Below are 20,034 nucleotides of genomic sequence, written 5' to 3' on the forward strand. Positions count from 1 at the left end.
GAGATAGAAGTTTCCAAACACCTGGAAACACTGGCGAGTGGATCCTCAGAGGGCCGCATAACTGGGAGACAAAAGACATAAATAATTAAAACTCACAGACTAAGTGCCCAGAGGAAACTCTCAGCGGAGAAGCGGCGCAGACTCCCGCGCCCCTCACTAGCAGGCGGGGGCTGGGCAGGGAGGCGCCGGCAGCAGCGCTCAGAGGGAGAGCCAGCGGCGGCGGCGCTTAGAGGGAGAGCAGGCGCCCGCGCTTGGAGGGAGAGCCGGCGCCCGCGCTTGGAGGGAGAACCGGGCTTGGGCGCCCCAGCCCCCGCCGACGCGGGCGGGGAGGGCAGCCAGCGCTGGGGCGGGGGCAGCCACGGCCCCAGAGAGGCTTCCCGTACCAAGCTGCAGGCAAGCTTCCTTGCTGGCCAGGACTTCTTGGGTTCGGGCCGGTCGATATCCACCTGAGAAACTGCACCGGTTGTACTCCCAGAAAACCGAGCGGCGGGGACCGGGAAGGCGATAAGTCACAGCGACTGCGCTCGCCAAATGCCTGGTCACCTGAGCTGCTAGGACCGGGGAAGGCACAAAACGCAGGCCCAGCCAAGTCTGCCTTTGTCGAGTACCCGAGGACCTGAACCTGAGCCAATCAGACCTGGGAAGTGCATGCAACCCAGCGCCAGCCGCGGACAGCTTGCAGCAGAGCAAACTAAAGCCTAAGCAGCATAAACAGGGAAAGCACACACGCCTCGAGCGGGAGCATTCCCAGTGTAGCCGAGACACCGCGAGCACTCCCCACAGACGCCAGGGGTATTTGTTAGTTGTTCCTCCCTCCCTACAGCAGGACTGAATAGGAGAGCCTGGGGAAAAAAAAAAAAAAGTGTCCACCACCGCATCCTGGAGTCAGGACGGTAATTAGACACTGAGGAGACCAGAAAACAGAAGAGGGAGAAGCCTTGAGCCTCCTGCAAGAATAAGACTGAAAACCAGAGGCAGAGGCTTAAGGCCAAATCCTGAGAACACCAGAGATCTCCGGTTCCAGAGAACATTAATTGATAGGTACTCATCAAAGGCCTCCATACATACACTGAAACCAGGCACCACCCAAGGGTCAACAAGTTTCAGTGAAAGACATACTACGCAAGCTATCCAGCAACACAGGAGAATAGCACTGAACTTCAATATACAGGCTGCCCAAAGCCACCCCAAACCCACGGACATCTCAAACTCATTATTGGACACTTCCTTGCACTCCAGAGAGAAGAAATCCAGTTCCACCCACCAGAACATCTACTCAAGCTTCCCTAACCAGGGAACCTTGGCAAGTCACCCATCCAACCCCACACATAACGAGGCAACTACATAATAAAGAGAACTCCACAGACTGTCAGAAGACAGAAAGGCCACCCGAACACAGCAATATAAGCAAGATGAAGAGGCAGAGAAATACCCAACAAGTAAAGGAACAGGATAAATGCCCACCAACACAAACAAAAGAGGAAGATATAGGGAACCTACCCGATAAAGAATTTCGAATTTTAATTGTGAAAATGATTCAAAATCTGGAAAGCAAAATGGAGTTACAGATAAATAAACTGGAGAAAAGGATGGAGAAGATGGAAGAAATGTTCAATAAAGAATTAGAGGAAATAAAAAAGAGTCAATATACAATGAATAATACAATAGACGAGATCAAAAACACTCTCGAGGGCACAAACAGTAGAATAACGGAGGCAGAAGACAGGATAAGCGAGCTAGAAGATAGAATTGTAGAAATAAATGAAACAGAGACGGAAAAAGAAAAACGAATTAAAAGAAATGAGCACAATATTAGAGACATATGGGACAATATTAAACGCCCCAACATTCGAATCATAGGAGTCCCAGAAGAAGAAGACAAAAAGAAAGACCATGAGAGAATACTCGAGGAGATAATAGTTGAAAATTTCCCTAAAATGGGGAAGGAAATAATCACCCAAGTCCAAGAAACACAGAGAGTCCCCAACAGGATAAACCCAAGGCGAAATACCCCAAGGCACATATTAATCAAATTAACAAAGATCAAACACAAAGAACAAATATTACAAGCAGCAAGGGAAAAACAACAAATAACACACAAGGGGATCCCCATAAGGATAACAGCTGATCTTTCAGCAGAAACTCTTCAGGCCAGGAGGGAATGGCAAGACATATTTAAAGTGATGAAAGAAAATAACCTACAGCCCAGATTACTATACCCAGCAAGGCTCTCATTCAAATGTGAAGGAGAAATCAAAAGCTTTACAGACAAGCAAAAGCTGAGAGAATTCAGCATCACCAAACCAGCTCTCCAACAAATACTAAAGGAGCTTCTCTAGACTGGAAACACAGAAAGGGTATATAAACTTGAACCCAAACAATAATGAAAATGGCAACAGGATCATACTTATCAATAATCACCTTAAACGTAAATGGGTTGAATGCCCCAACCAAAAGACAAAGGCTGGTTGAATGGATACAAAAACAAGACCCCCTTATATGTTGTCTACAAGAGACCCACCTCAAATCGAGGGACACATACAGACTGAAAGTGAAGGGCTGGAAAAAGATATTCCATGCAAATAGAGACCAAAAGAAAGCAGGAGTAGCAATACTCATATCAGATAAAATTGATTTTAAAACAAAGGCTGTGAAAAGAGACAAAGAAGGAAACTACATAATGATCAAAGGATCAATCCAAGATGAAGATATAACAATTCTAAATATTTATGCACCCAACATTGGAGCACCGCAATATGTAAAACAATTACTAACAATTATGAAAGGGGAAATTAACAATAACACAATAATAGTGGGAGACTTTAATACCCCACTTACATCTATGGATAGATCAACTAAACAGAAAATTAACAAAGAAACACAAACTTTAAATGATACAATAGACCAGTTAGACCTAATAGATATCTATAGGACATTTCACCCCAAAACAATGAACTTCACCTTTTTCTCAAGCGCACACGGAACCTTTTCCAGGATAGATCACATCCTGGGCCATAAATCCAGCCTTGGTAAATTCAAAAAAATCGAAATCATTCCAAGCATCTCTTCTGACCACAATGCAGTAAGACTAGATCTCAATTACGGGAGAAAAACTATTAAAAATGCCAACATATGGAGGCTGAACAACACGCTGCTGAATAATGAACAAATCATAGAAGAAATCAAAAGAGAAATCAAAATATGCATAGAAATGAATGAAAATGAAAACACAACAACCCAAAACCTCTGGGACACTGTAAAAGCAGTGCTAAGGGGGAAGTTCATAGCAATACAGGCACACCTCAAGAAACAAGAAAAAAGTCAACTAAATAACCTAACTCTACATCTAAAGAAACTAGAAAAGGAAGAAATGGAGAACCCCAGGGTTAGCAGAAGGAAAGAAATCATAAAAATTAGGGCATAGATAAATGCAAAAGAAACAAAAGAGACCATAGCAAAAATCAACAAAGCCAAAAGCTGGTTCTTTGAGAAGGTAAATAAAATTGACAAACCACTAGCCAGACTTATCAAGAAAGAAAGGGAGAAGAACCAAATCAATAAAATTAGAAATGAAAAGGGAGAAATCACAACTGACAACACAGAAATACAAAGGATTATTAGAGAATACTATCAGCAATTATATGGCAATAAAATGAATAACTTGGAAGAAATGGACAAATTCCTAGAAAAGTACACCTTGCCAAAACTGAACCAGGAAGAAATAGAAAATCTGAACAGACCCATCACAAGCACGGAAATAGAGGAAGTAATCGGAAAGCTTCCAGCAAACAAAAGCCCAGGTCCAGACGGCTTCACAGCTGAATTCTACCAAAAATTTAGTGAAGAGCTAACACCTATTCTACTCAAACTCTTTCAGAAAATTGCTGAGGAAGGAAAACTTCCAAACTCATTCTATGAGGCCACTATCACCCTAATCCCAAAACCTGGTAAAGATCCCACAAAAAAAGAAAACTACAGGCCAATATCACTGATGAACATAGATGCAAAAATCCTTAACAAAATTCTAGCAATCAGAATCCAACAACATATTAAAAAGATCATACATCATGACCAAGTGGGCTTTATCCCAGGAATGCAAGTATTCTTCAATATCCGCAAATCAATCAACGTAATACACCACATTAACAAACTGAAAAATAAAAATCATATGATTATCTCAATAGATGCAGAGAAAGCCTTTGACAAAATACAACATCCATTTATGATAAAAACTCTCCAGAAAGTGGGAATAGAAGGGACATATCTCAACATAATAAAAGCTATATACGACAAACCCATAGCAAACATTATCCTCAATGGTGAAAAACTGAAAGCATTTCCCCTAAAGTCAGGAACAAGACAAGGGTGCCCACTCTCACCACTACTATTCAACATAGTTCTGGAAGTTTTGGCTACAGCAATCAGAGCAGAAAAAGACATAAAAGGAATACAAATTGGAAAAGAAGAAGTAAAACTTTCACTGTTCACTGATGACATGATCCTCTACACAGAAAACCCTAAAGACTCTACCAGAAAACTACTAGAGCTAATCAATGAATACAGTAAAGTTGCAGGATATAAAATCAACACACAGAAATCCCTTGCATTCCTATACACTAATAATGAGAAAATAGAAAGAGACATTAAAGAAACTATTCCATTCACTGTTGCAACGAAAAGAATTAAATACTTAGGAATATATCTACCTAAGGAAACAAAAGACTTGTACATAGAAAACTACAAAACACTAGTGAAAGTAATCAAAGAGGACACTAATAGATGGAGAAATATACCGTGTCCGTGGATTGGAAGAATAAATATTGTGAAAATGAGTATACTACCCAAAGTAATTTATACATTCAATGCAATCCCTATCAAGCTACCAACGATATTTTTCACAGAATTAGAACAAATAATCTCACAGTTTGTATGGAAATACAAAAAACCTCGAATAGCCAAAGCAATCTTGAAGAAGAAAAATGGAACTGGAGGAATTAACCTGCCAGACTTCAGGCTCTACTACAAAGCCACAGTCATCAAGACAGTATGGTACTGGCATAAAGACAGAAATATAGATCAATGGAACAAAATAGAAAGCCCAGAGATAAACCCACGCACCTATGGACACCTTATCTTTGACAAAGGAGGCAAGAATATAAAATGGACAAAAGACAGTCTCTTTAACAAGTGGTGCTGGGAAAACTGGTCAGCCACTTGTAAAAGAATGAAATTAGAACACTTCCTAACACCATACACAAAAATAAACTCAAAATGGATTAGAGAGCTAAATGTAAGGCCAGATACTATAAAACTCCTAGAGGAGAACGTAGGCAAAACACTCTCTGACATAAATCACAGCAGGATCCTCCAAGACCCACCTCCCAGAATATTGGAAATAAAAGCAAAAATAAACAAATGGGACCTAATTAAAATTAAAAGTTTCTGCACAGCAAAAGAAACTCTAAGCAAGGTGAAAAGACAGCCTTCAGAATGGGAGAAAATAATAGCAAATGAAGCAACTGATAAAGGATTAATCTCCAAAATATACAAGCAGCTCCTGCAGCTCAATTCCAGAAAACTAAGTGACCCAATCAAAAAATGGGCCAAAGAACTAAACAGACATTTCTCCAAAGAAGACATACAGATGGTTAACAAACACATGAAAAAATGCTCAACATCCCTCATAATCAGAGAAATGCAAATCAAAACCACAATGAGATACCATTTCACACCAGTCAGAATGGCTGCTATCCAAAAGTCTACATGCAATAAATGCTGGAGAGGGTGTGGAGAGAAAGGAACCCTCTTACACTGTTGGTGGGAATGCAAACTAGTACAGCCACTTTGGAGAACAGTGTGGAGATTCCTCAAAAAACTGGAAATAGAACTGCCATATGATCCAGCAATTGCACTCCTGGGCATACACACCGAGGAAACCAGAATTGAAAGAGACACATGTACGCCAATGTTCATTGCAGCACTGTTTATAATAGCCAGGGCATGGAAGCAACCTAGATGTCCATCTGCAGATGAATGGATAAGAAAGCTTTGGTACATATACACAATGGAGTATTTTTCAGCCATCAAGAAAAATGCATTTGAATCAGTTTTAATGAGGTGGATGAAATTGGAGCCAATTATACAGAGTGAAGTAAGCCAGAAAGAAAAACATCAATATAGTATACTGACGCATATATATGGAATTTAGAAAGATGGAAACCTGAAACCTGTGTACGAGACTGCAAAAGAGACATAGACATATAGAACAGTCTTTGGGACTCTGTGGGAGAGGGTGAAGGTGGGATGATTGGGGAGAATGGCATTGTAGCATGTATATTAGCATATGTGACCAGTCCAGGTTCGACGCATGATGCAGGATGCCTGGGGCTGGTGCACGGGAATGACATGGGGGGAGGATATGGGGAGGAGGGAGGTGGGAGGGGGGTTCGGGAGGGAGAGCACATGTACACCCGGGGCGGATTCATGTCAATGTATTGCAAAACCAACCAATAGATAAAAAAAATAAAAAATAAAAAAAATAAAATTTCTGAAAAGACAGATGATATTCTGTTATTTCCCAGGCTAAATATACAATGTACAAATGTGGTATTTAAGGTTCTTCTGACCCCATTACACCTTACTGTTCCAATTTTATCTCTGTTGTTCTTCTTTAGACTTCCTCTGTTTCCATCAATCTCAAATTCTCATTATTATTAAAAATTAAACTTCCCTACCTCTAATACTATCCAATACTGAGAAGCTTTTTCTTATTTTTCTCTTACTTCATCCTATTGAGAATCTTACTATTTTTACAAGTCCTAGTTCAAATATTTTACCTAAAACTAAAACTATTTTAGGAAGTAAATAGTATGCTAGAGACTTTTAATATGCTAGAGACTATTCCAAGTGTCAGCAGAATACATCTCTGCATTTCTTTCATTCCTCTACAGTGAAAATCAGGAATTCCTTTTCTCAACAAATGTTTTTTGCACTCCAACTACTGCCAGGCACTGGTCACATCTCCAGTGAGTTACAGCCATGACTAAGACGAAGTTTCTGCCATTAGAACCTTACATTTAAGTGTGTGGAGACAGACAGTAAATTAATATGCAAAGGGATATAAGTATAATAATAACTAGTGTGACTGCTAGAGAGAAAACTAAAACAGAGTAAGGGTATAGAGTGTGTCAGAAGCTGCCTTTTCTAGATAAAGAGGTCAGACAACACCGTTCTGAGGAGTTAATGTTTGGAAAGTGAATAAGTAAACTATTGTATCTGATGATTAACTTCATGTGTCAACTCGACAGGGCTAAGGGATGCCCAGATAGCTGGTAAGACATTATTTCTGGGTATGTCTTTGAGAGTGTCTCCAGAAGAAAATAGCATTTGTGTCAGTAGACATCATGAAGCCCAGCTTCCCCAATGTGGCTAAGGGCCCAAATAGAACAAAAAGATAGAGGAAGGTAGAATTCATTCTTTTTGCATGAGCTGAGACATTCATCTTCTCGATCCAACTATCTGGAGGAGGAATCTTCTAGGAAGAGAGACCAGAAGCTGCAAATGCTGAGTACACATGGTGGATGGGTGGGAAGACATGGAGATCTGTGAGGCCGGGACACAGTGAGTGAGGGAGAGGGCTCAGGAGGTAATGCAGGAGAGGCAAGGAGGAGCCAAACCATTGAGAGCCTTGGAGGCCATGGGAAGAAGGTGCTGGAGGCCACTGGAGTCTTGTGCAGGGGACTGACATGATCAGACTTACATTCTGGCTGCGATGTAGGCTATGCTGTGGGTGGCCAAGAGTGGAAACAGTGAGACAAGAGGTTATTACAGAAATGCACCAAGAGATCATGGTGGTCTAACATCATGGTGGAATCATGTCCTCCTTTGCACCAAGCACCCATTATAACACTTGAAACACTGGACTTTGCATTTTGGGTATTTGTCTGCAAGGGTGTCACCCCATCCTGAACAGGGACTACACTTGTCCACTTTTGTATTTTCTAAAGTGTCTGTGTCTAGTGCTGCAATTCACATAGAGATTTAATGGATAAACTGCATTTCTCATCCTTCCTCTGAAATCCTCACTCTTTGAGACCTTTATTTAGACTCTATTCAGTTTCTTTTCTTTTTCTTTTTTTATAGGATACATAAAGACAGTTTCTTCAAACTTTTCTCCTGGGTCTTAATTTATAATCTTTTAGCTGTCTTTGTTTCCCTTCTCTGAAATGTAGTACAGTTGGCTCCCTTTTAAGTTATTAAGTAAAAGTCTCCAATATTGATATAATCTTGGGTACTTTATAAACAAACTGTCTAGGTTTTCATTTTGTGTGGGGGCGAATTTTACTAAAATAAATGTTCTATTAAAAAATAAATTTATAGATTTTGGGATCTGAAGGCAAAGTGACTTGAAACTCCAATGTTAAAGATTTATCTGGTGAAAAGAAGTGTTTAAAAATCTAAAACGAGCAAGTCCCTTTTCAAATTATAGACGATATTAGGAAACTGCCTTGTTCTGATGTGCTGGATTTGGAAGTAAAGAGAAGGCGCCACCTTCCTTCTTTATTTTTCAATTTACATGACAAATGGACTGACAAATAAATTCATTATAAGGAAATCATTAGGCAATGTGGTATTGGATCATCTACGTTTCTACTTGAGATCCACCTTAAAAGTTTCTGGTCCAGAGGGGAGGCATTCTGATCCAGCAGCAAATCTGGCATATATATATATATATAATGTTACTTGACTTCTGATGGAGAATCACCGTTGGGCTTGATAGCACATGAATAGCTATGCGACGATTCATTTTAATTTCTCTGAGTTTCAGTTTTCCTTTTTCTAGAGATCAGGAGACAGTAATAAACCTATAATGTAGGGCTGTGGGAAGGATAAAAAGAGATAGATATAAAGTACTTATATAAATATGTGGGCAATACATAACACAACAAATATGAACCTTTGCCTCTGCATCGCTTTTCTTGGCTGTCATGCTGATATTCTTCTTTATTCAACTTAGATTCATCCATTCTTAGCCCAGAAGGCTGACTGCCTGAGACAGCTTCATTTAAACTCCCTTAACAACTGGCTTTTCAATGGGCTCAGCTAGAGATTTCAGTGGGGGCTGGGAGCACAGGAGAACAGAGGAGGGAGGGTATTCCCCCTATATCTCCATTTTCATGCTGAGCTCCTGGCAGTGGCTGGTCCCTCCTTATCTGTTGCTTTACTCATAGTTCCTCCTCTGTGTACCCATCCCTCATTGGATCCACTAACACTGTTCCCTCCCCCTGTAGCTAGTGCTTGTGTGATAACACCCCTTGTTGGTCCCCTGAACCCTGTCTATACCTCTGAAAGTAGTCCATTTGATACTTCTTTTCCCTTGAACCATCAGAGTAGAATTGTGTTTGCTTCTGGATCTGGACTGATATCTTTCAAATTCTTCCTTTCAGCAAAAACTGGTTTTGTTATGTTTGGGAAAGATTTCTGACCCATGGAGCAGGGTTTACTTTAAGTCAGCAAATATTTGCTACTGTCCAGGCAATGGGGATATCAAATAATCAAGACATAACCCCTAATTTCAAAGAGTCTGCAGTCTACTGGAATATTAGGGGTGAGCAGGAGACAAAGGCAATCTTTGCAAAGGTAAATATGTAAGTGCCAAGATCATAATAATGTCTAAATTATAGGAAATTGTAGATAAATAAAGTTGAGAACAAACATTTCCACAAACAGACTCTATTAATTTTGAGGGTGAATAGAAGTCCAACAGATGGAGATGGGAAGGTAAATTTTTTCAAGCAAGAAAACAGCATATGCAAAGACTTCAAGTTATAAAATTACTTGGTACCTTTGGTGAACATTTAGAAATAACGAGGGTTTGCAAAAATTAAGATATGGGCAGAAGGCATGAGGGGAGGGGCATGGTTACAGGAGCATTATTGAACCAGCAGGAGCTGTGGATGGAGAAACAGTCAAGGACAAGACCACAGAGGTTTTATATGACACCCCAGCAAGTTTAGACTCTATCCTAATAATATATGTGCTAAGCTAGTGATTTCTTTTAAGCAATTGGGATATTCAATTCAGTGTGTAGTATTGGAAAAAGAACAGTGAAAGGGATGTGGATGATGGAGGGAACAAGACTGCAGATTGGGAGACAAGATAGACTTGTTATGGTCTAGAAAGGAGAGGATAAGAGACCAAGAAAATTTAGTAAAGCGGAAAGAAAAAGAAAAGGAGACTTATTCCAGAAACTTTGGTAAGTAGTATGGATAAGCTTTAGTGAAAATCATAGGTGAGAGCAGATAAAGACACCTAGGGTGGCACTGAATTTCTGACTCTTGGTGGATGTTGGCACCACTGGCTATTAGCTTTGGTGGTGAGGAGAGTTAGTTTATTCCATTTGAATATGTTGAGATGAAATATTTGTGGCAGAGGCCAGACTCTGGTTTTGTGGGAACTGAAGCTAATACAATTGTGGAAACCTCTTTAAGAAAAAGTGGAGAAGGCAATGGCACCCCACTCCAGTACTCTTGCCTGGAAAATCCCATGGACGGAGGAGCCTGGTGGGCTGCAGTCGACGGGGTTGTGAAGAGTCGGACACGACTGAGCAAATTCACTTTCACTTTTCCCTTTCATGCATTGGAGCAGGAAATGGCAACCCACTCCAATGTTCTTGCCTGGAGAATCCCAGGGATGGGGGAGCCTGGTGGGCTGCCATCTATGGGGTCGCACAGAGTCGGACACGAAAGTGACTTAGCAGCAGCAGCAGCAGCTTCAAGAAAAATAATTCAAAAGGTAAATACTAATTCTGCTAGTGTGTTAGCATCCATCTTTGGAAAAGCAGCTGTACTATATGTGATGAGAAAGAATATGGCAATGAGGTAGTTGACAGCAGGGTTTTGCATGAAACCAACCCAAATTGGGGTACATTCTAAACAAATTAAAAGATGCCCTGAAATCTTTATAATGTCAGTATCAGGAAATACAAAGACAGACTCAGAAACCGTTCCAGGTTAGGGAAAGTAACTATAGTAAATTTTCTATAAATCTGGTATTGTGTCAAAATTAAAACACTGTCTGTCTCCAAAACCTTACCCTGCTTAAAAGCAATCTTGATTTGAATCCCAATTGTGCCACTTTGTAGCTTTATGTATTGATGCAAATTATATACCTTCTTTCTGTCTTATTTGCTTTAGCTGTTAGTTAGGAGTACCAATAGGTCACTGTGAAAATTAACTAACATGAAAAGATATAATATTTGTAAACTGGTTAGCAAGGTTCCTAGAAAATATTTTCAATAAAATTACCACTATTTTGATTAACAATGTTTTCCATTCTAGATAGTTGCAAGGGAGACAATGTCTTCAAAATACAGACAAATCGTAGAATATCTTTTAGGGCAAGAAGATAGACATGGTAGAGGAGAGAAAGATGAAATAGCTGGTGTGGGTGTAGTTGTGGTTCAGTCACCAAGATGTGTCTGATTCTGTGACCCCATGGACTGTAGCACACCAGACCTCCCAGTCCCTCACCGTCTCTCATAGTTTGCCCAAATTTTTGTCCATTGAATCAGTGATGCCATCCAAACATCTCATTCTCTGTTGCCCTCTTCTCCTTCTGCCTTCAATCTTTCTCAGCATCAAGATCTTTTCCAATGAATTGGTACTTTGCATCAAGTGACCAAATTATTGGAGCTTCAGCATCAGTCCTTCCAATAAATATTCAGGGTTGATTTCCTTTAGGATTGGTTTGATCTCCTTGCTGTCCAAGGGACTCTCAGGAGTCTTCTCCAGCACCACAGTTCAAAAGCATCAGTTCTTCTGTGCTCTGACTTCTTTATGGTCCAACTCTCACATCCATATGTGACTACTGGAAAGACCATCCATATAGTTATATGGACCTTTGTTGGTAAAGTGATGCCTTTGCTTTTTAAAACACTGTCTAGATTTGTCATAGCTTTCCTTCCAAAAAAGCATTTGTCTTCTAATTTCGGCTGAAGTTGCCATCTACAGTGATTTTAGAGCCCAGGGAAAGGAAATCTGTCACTGCTTCCACTTTTTATTTGCCATGAAGTGATTGGACCAGATGCCATGATCTTAATTTTCTTAATATTGAATTTTAAGCTAGCTTTTCACCCTCCTCTCTCAGCCTCATCAAGAGGCTCTTTAGTTCCTCCTCACTTTCTGCCATTATATTGGTATCATCTGCATATCTGAGGTTGTTGATATTTCTCCCAGCAGTCTTGATTCCAGCTTGTGCTTCATCCAGGCTGGTATTTCGCATGATGTGCTCTGCATATAAGTTAAATAAAGAAGATGGCAATATGCAGCCTTGTTGTACTCCTTTCTCAATTTTGAACCAGTCAGTTGTTCCATATAAGGTTCTAACTGTTGCTTCTTGACCCTCATACAGGTTTCTTAGGAGACAGGTAAGATGGTCTGGTATTCCCATCTCTTTAAGAGTTTTCCACAGTTTGTTATGATTTACGCAGTCAAAGGCTTTAGCATAGTCAATGAAACAGAAGTAGATGTTTTTCTGGAACTCTCTTGCTTTCTCTATGATCCAACAGATATTGGCAATTTGATCTCTGGTTCCTCTGCCTTTTCTAAACCCAGCTTGTACATCTGGAAGTTCTCGATTCAAGTTCTGCTGAAGTCTAACTTGAAGGATTTTGAGCAAAACCTTACTAGCATGGGAAGTGAGTGCAATTTACAGTACTTTGAACATTCTTTAGTTCTGCCCTTCTTGGGAACTGGGATGATGATGACCTTTTGCAGTCCTGTGGCCACTGCTGGGTTTTCCAAATGTGCTGACCTTTTGAGTGCAGCACTTTAACAGCATCATCTTTTTAGGATTTTAGATAGCTCTACTGGAATTCGATCAACTCCACTGGCTTTATCGGCAGCACTGCTTCTTAAGGCCCATTTGACACTCCAGGATGTCTGGCTCTAGGTGAGTGATCACACCATTGTGTTTATCCAGGTCATTAAGATCTTTAATGTACAGTTCTTCTGTGTAATCTTGCCATCTTTCTCTGTTCTGCTTCTACTAGGTCTTTACCATTTCTGTCATTTATTGTGCCCATCTTTGCATGAAAATTTCCTCTGATATCTCCAGTTTTCTTGAAGAGATCCCTAGTATTTCCCCTTCTTTGTTTTCTTCTATTTCTTTGCATTGTTCATTGAAGAAGGCCTTCTTGCCTCTCCCTGCTATTCTTTGGAACTCTGCAATCAATTGGGTATACCTTTCCCTTTCTCCCTTTCTTTTCACCTCTCTTCTTTCCTCAACTATTTGTAAAGCCTCCTCAGAGAATATTTTGCCTTCTTGCATTTCTTTTTTTGGGGGATGGTTTTGGTCAGCGCCTCTAGTACAGTATTACAAACCTCTGTCATAGTTCTTCAGGCACTCTGCCAGATCTAATGTCTTGAATCTATTCATCACCTCCACTGTATAATCATAGGGGATTTGATTTAGGTCATACTTGACTAGCCTAGTGGTTTCCCCTGCTTCTTTAGTTTAAACCTAGTGGGTGTAGTATAGGTATTGAAATAGGGCCAGCAATTAATCAAAGTTTAATATGGGGAGTGGCGAGGACAGAAATTTTAAGACAGAGAAAAGATTAGATGATGAATAGGGGGCTAAGTATAGCCTGATGATGCTAGGCATGGGAGGTATGGATGGTGAATCTGGGCTTTAGATTTCCATCATAGTTGTAAAGTTGTGTTGGGTCAAAATTGGCAGAAGATCCAAAATGATTTTCTGGTGGGATTTAGAAGACCCTGCTTTGCAAGATTACCCTTTCAACAGAATTTCTATAATTTTTTCCCAGATGTTCAACATATAATGTCTGTGTCAAATCTCTGTAGCTCTATTTTGGGAAATCAGAGCAGCTTTGTGTTGAAAAGACTATGCACAGGGACAGACATAAAAGGGAGCATCATTTCTTGTTTATCCAAGAAGCCCAGTTTGAAAGATAAAATTGGCTATATTGTTATTATTTACATTTCTATTGTTAAATTTCTCTATTCTTTCTTTAAGGATCACCTCTTGACTATTTTCTTAGTCTGTTCAGTCTGCTATGTAAAAGTACTATAAATGGATAGCTTATAACACTATAAGTTTAGGTCTCACAGTTTAGGGGCTAGAAAAATCCCCTATCATGGCACTGGAGGGTCTTCAGTGACTTCTGAGTGCCAGCTTCCTAGATGACTACCTTTTCCACTGTAAACTGATGGAATGGACATGGGAACTTTCTTAGGTCTCTTTGTAAAGGGATTAAGCCCATTCATGAGGACTCCACCCTCATGATCTAATTGCTTCATCTTATAATACCATCACCTTGGGCATTAGGTTTCAACAAATGAATTTTGTGGACACACATTTAGACCATAGCAATTATTAAGATCATATTCTGTTCTCCTTTATATTTCTAGAATCTTTATTTTTTTATTGAAGGATAATTGTATTTTTTATTGAAGGATGATTGCTTTACAGAATTGTATTGTTTTCTATCAAACCTCAATATGAATCAGCCATAGGTATAGATATATCCCCTCCCTTTTGAACCTCCCCATCCCACCCCTCTAGGTTGATACAGAGCCCCTGTTTGAGTTTCCTGAGCCATACAGCAAATTCCTGTTGGTTGTCTATTTTACACATGGTGATGTGAGTTTCCATGCTACTCTTCATACATCTCCCCATCTCCTCCCCTCTCCCCATGCCCATAAGTCTGTTCTCTATGTCTGTTTCTCCATTGCTGCCCTGTAAATAAATTCTTCAGTTCCGTTTTTCTAGATTCCGTATATATGTATTAGAATACGATGTTTATCTTTCTCTTTCTGACTTACTTCACTCTGTATAATAGGTTCTAGATTCATCCACCTCACCAGAACTGACTCAGATGCGTTCCTTTTTATGGCTGAGTAATATTCCATTGTGTATATGTACCAAAGCTTCTTTATCCATTCATTTGTTGATGGACATCTAAGTGGCTTCCAGGTTCTAGCTATTGTAAATAGTGCTGCACTGAACAATGTGATACATGTGTCTTTTTCAAATTTGGTTTCCTCAGAGTATATGCCTAGGAGTGGGGTTATGGGGTCGTATGGTGGTTTTATTCCTAGTTTTTTTAAGGAATCACCATACTGTCTTCCATGATGGCTGTACCAATTTACATTCCCACCAACAGTGCAAGAGGGTTCCCTTTTCTCCACACCCTCTCCAGAATTTATTGTTTGTAGACTTTTTGATGATGGTCATTCTGACTGGTGTGAGGTGATAGCTCATTGTAGTTTTCATTTGCATTTCTCTAATAATGAGCGATGTTGAGCATCTTTTCATGTTTGTTAGCCATCCATATGTCTTCTTTGGAGAAATGTCTGTTTAGGTCTTTTTCCTACTTTTTTTTTTTAAATTTATTTTATTGGAAGCAAATTACCTTACATTAATATATTGGTTGGTTTTGCCATACATTGACATGAATCCTCCCCGGGTGTACATGTGTTCTCTTTCTTGAACCTCCCTCCCACCTCCCTCTTCCCCATATCCTCCCTCCATGTCATCCCCATGCACCAGCCCCAAGCATCAAAAAACTGGAAATAGAACTGCCATATGATCCAGCAATCGCACTCCTGGGCATACACACCGAGGAAACCAGAATTGAAAGAGACACATGTACTTCAATGTTCATTGCAGCACTGTTTATAATAGCCAGGATATGGAAGCAACCTAGATGTCCATCTGCAGATGAATGGATAAGAAAGCTTTGGTGCATATACACAATGGAGTATTTTTCAGCCATCAAAAAGAATACATTTGAATCAGTTTTAATGAGGTGGATGAAATTTTTCCTACTTTTTGATTGGGTTGGTTGTTTTTCTGGTATTGAGTTGTATGAGCTGCTTGTATACTTTGGAAATTAATCTTTTGTCAGTTGTTTCATTTCAGTTCAGTTGCTCAGTCGTGTCCGACTGTTTGCGACCTCATGAATCACAGCACGCCAGGCCTCCCTGTCCATCACCAACTCCCTGAGTTCACCCAAACTCATGTCCAGAGAGTCGGTGATGCCATCCAGCCATCTCATTCTCTGTCGTCCCCTTCTCCTCCCGCCCCCAATCCTTCCCAGCATCAGAGTCCTTTCCAGTGAGTCAACTCATCCCATGAGGTGGCCAAAGTATTGGAGTTTCAGCTTTAGCATCAGTCCTTCCAATGAACATCCAGGATCAATCTCCTTTAGAATGGACTGGTTGGATCTCCTTGCAGTCCAAGGGACTATCAAGAGTCTTCTCTAGCACCACAGTTCAAAAGCATCAATTCTTCAGTGATCAGTTTTCTTCACAGTCCAACTCTCACATCCATACATGACCACGGGAAAAACCATAGCCTTGACTAGACGGACCTTTGTTGGCAAAGTAATGTCTCTGCTTTTTAATATGCTATCTAGGTTGGTCATAACTTTCCTTCCAAGGAGTAAGCGTCTTTTAATTTCCTGGCTACAATCAGCATCTGCAGTGATTTTGGAGCCCAAAAAAATAAAGTCTGACACTGTTTCCACTGTTTTTCCATCTATTTCCCATGAAGTGATGGGACCAGATGCCATGATCTTTGTTTTCTGAATGTTGTTTCATTTACTATTATTTTTTTCCCATTCTAAGGGTTGTCTTTTCTCCTTGCCTATAGTTTCCTTTTCTGTGCAAAAGCTTTTAAGTTTAATCAAGTCCCACTTGTTTACTTTTGTATTTATTTCGACTACTGTAGGAGGTGGGTCATAGAAGATCTTGCTTTATGTCATTGAGTGTTCTGCCTATGTTTTCCTCTAAGAGTTTTATAGTTTCTGGTCTTACATTTAGGTCTTTAATCCATTTTATCTTTGTGTTTGGTGTTAAGAAGTGTTCTAATTTCATTCTTTTACACATAGCTGTCCAGTTTTCCCAGCACCATTTATTGAAGAGGTTGTATTTCTAGAATCTTTTATAGTGCCTTCAAGGTAGAGGTATATACTGTTGATTATCAAGAAAAGCTTGTTGAATCAATGATTCAAGGGGTAAGTGCTTCAATGATGACATGGGAGTCATTTTATTATGAAGCAATTTTATTCTTAGTGTTATTTGTTATTGCATTTTAGCTGTAGGTACTATTTATGAACTTGATTGTTTCAAGGTTTGGTTTGCAATCTTTAGATGGAGGGGAGCAATAACATGTTCATCTTGATTTTAAAAATGGGTACTGTGAATCAAGTCTGCAGAAAGCTGTTACTTTTCTTAAGTGCATAGGTCCTGTGTTAAAAAGAACAGAATAATAGCATTTTTTGCTGCAGTCCATGGGGTCACTACGAGTCAGACATGACCGAGTGACTTCACTTTCACTTTTCACTTTCACACATTGGAGAAGGAAATGGCAACCCACTCCAGTGTTCTTGCCTGGAGAATCCCAGGGACGGGGGAGCCTGGTGGCCTGCCCTCTGTGGGGTCACACAGAGTCGGACACGACTGAAGTGACTCAGCAGCAGCAGCAGCAGCAGCAGCAGGACATAAAAATGATATTCATATCCTTCTTCATAATGCTCACCTTTTCCCTCCTCTGACTGACTTTAAAAATTAATTTGATTATAGAACTGTCCTAGAGGGTTAATCACAAATGATTCTATTAAAAATAGCAAAGGTATAAATAAATGAAGTTAAAATGGCTCCCACTCAGAAATTGTGCTTACAGATCCGCAGGATATTGACTCAGTAGTATTGCACTACCTCGCTCCGTGAGTGCAGTTTCTTAGAATAATGATGTGGAGTGTGTACCAAGTGTTCTAATTAAATCCCATGGTCATTCATCTATCTAATTGCAACAATGCCCTCCAGGATACTTCCACTCCAGATGTACCATTCTTCTTTTGCTGGAGCAAGTGACTTTAAAACCACCTGGCTTTGTGCCAGGACCTGAAGTGAAAAATTTACTGACTGTGATATCACACTAGTAACAGCATTACAGAATGAAAAATTAAAGAGGACAGGCAAAGAAGCTAGATTTTCTATCAGGTTTCTGGAGGTACAGCTCATAAGGTTTCAGTATTAGCTGTCATAATATCTAATTTTCTCCACAATTTAATAGAAGTCATCTGTTAATAAAAGACTTTCTAAAATACACTGTAACCTCTGAGTTCCCAAGCTAAAGAAAAAAAAATGAAGCTTTAAGGAGACAGACACCATTATTGGGTATGCTTTCTTATAGATTTAACCCAGAAGGCTGGGAAACTGTATCCAGGAGCCCTCAGGGCTAGTACTCAGGTTAACACAAAAATAAATTTACCCCATACCAGAAATATCCAAGACTCCAGTGAAATAACTTCACAGCATCCTGTGGATAATGAATCTATAAATGCTATTTTCTTTTAGAGCATATTGTGTTGTTAGTTTGATTGATTATATCCTGTGAAAGTGGGTTGAAATAGGCAGAAAGTACTTTTTGATATGAACAATAAGATATCATTATCTTATCAGAATCATGAAGGCTACTATTTATTTCCTTATTAACTATGTACCAGACACTACCTAACTGATTTACATATGCTGCTGCTGCTGCTAAGTCGCTTCAGTCGTGTCCGACTCGGTGCGACCCCATAGACGGCAGCCGACCAGGCTCTGCCGTCCCTGGGATTCTCCAGGCAAGAACAATGGAATGGGTTGCCATTTTCTTCTCCAAAATGTGAAAGTGAAAAGTGAAAGTGAAGTCGCTCAGTCGTGTCCGACTAGTAGCGACCCCATGGACTGCAGCCTACCAGGCTCCTCTGTCCATGCGATTTTCTAGGCAAGAGTACTGGAGTGGCTTTCCATTGCCTTCTCCGGATTTACATATCAGTTCAGTTCAGTTCAGTTCAGTCGCTCAGTCATGTCCGACTCTCCGCGACCCCATGAATCACAGCACACCAGGCCTCCCTGTCCATCACCAACTCCCGGAGTTCACTCAAACTCATGTCCACAGAGTCGGTGATGCCATCCAGCCATCTCATTCTCGGTCATCCCCTTATCCTCCCGCCCCCAACCTTTCCCAGCATCAGAGTCTTTTCCAGTGAGTCAACTCGTCGCATGAGGTGGCCAAAGTATTGCAGTTTCAGCTTTAGCATCAGTCCCTCCAATGAACATCCAGGATTGATCTCCTTTAGAATGAGGAACGCTGGGCTGGAAGAAGCACAAGCTGGAATCAAGATTGCTGGGAGAAATATCAATAACCTCAGATATGCAGATGACACTACCCTTATGGCAGAAAGTGAAGAGGAACTCAAAAGCCTCTTGATGAAAGTGAAAGAGGAGAGTGAAAAGGTTGGCTTGAAGCCCAACATTCAGAAAACAAAGATCATGGCATCTGGTCCCATCACTTCATGGGAAATAGATGGAAAAACAGTGGAAACAGTGTCAGACTTTATTTTTTTGGGCTCCAAAATCACTGCAGATGCTGACTGCAGCCAGGAAATTAAAAGACGTTTGCTACTTGGAAGGAAAGTTATGACCAACCTTGATAGTATATTAAAAAGCAGAGACATTACTTTGCCAACCAAGGTCCGTCTAGTCAAGGCAATGGTGTTTCCCGTGGTCATGTATGGATGTGAGAGTTGGACTGTGAAGAAAGCTGATCACCGAAGAATCGATGCTTTTGAACTGTGGTGGTGGAGAAGACTCTTGAGAGTCCCTTATACTGCAAGGAGATCCAACCAGTCCATTCTAAAGGAGATCAATCCTGGATGTTCATTGGAGGGATTTATATATATTAACTCCTTTAATCCTCAGAACCATTACATGGAAGAGGTACAATTTTATCTCATTTTAAACATCTAAACTGAGGTACAGAGGGGTGACACAAGATCAATGTTGTATATTCAGGGAGTGGTAGTGCTGGATTTAAACACAGTCTTCTGGCTCCATAGCTCAAATTATACATACATATATGCTACTGGCCATTTCAGTGTTTGAATTTATACAGGCGGAATGAACTCTCTAATCATATTTCCATTTTTATCTCACAGAATAAATAGAAGACATTTGGGCT

Source organism: Moschus berezovskii, chromosome 11 (assembly GCF_049115385.1).
Source record: "Moschus berezovskii isolate FMDL1 chromosome 11, NW_MosBer_1.0, whole genome shotgun sequence".
Lineage (NCBI taxonomy): Eukaryota > Metazoa > Chordata > Mammalia > Artiodactyla > Moschidae > Moschus > Moschus berezovskii.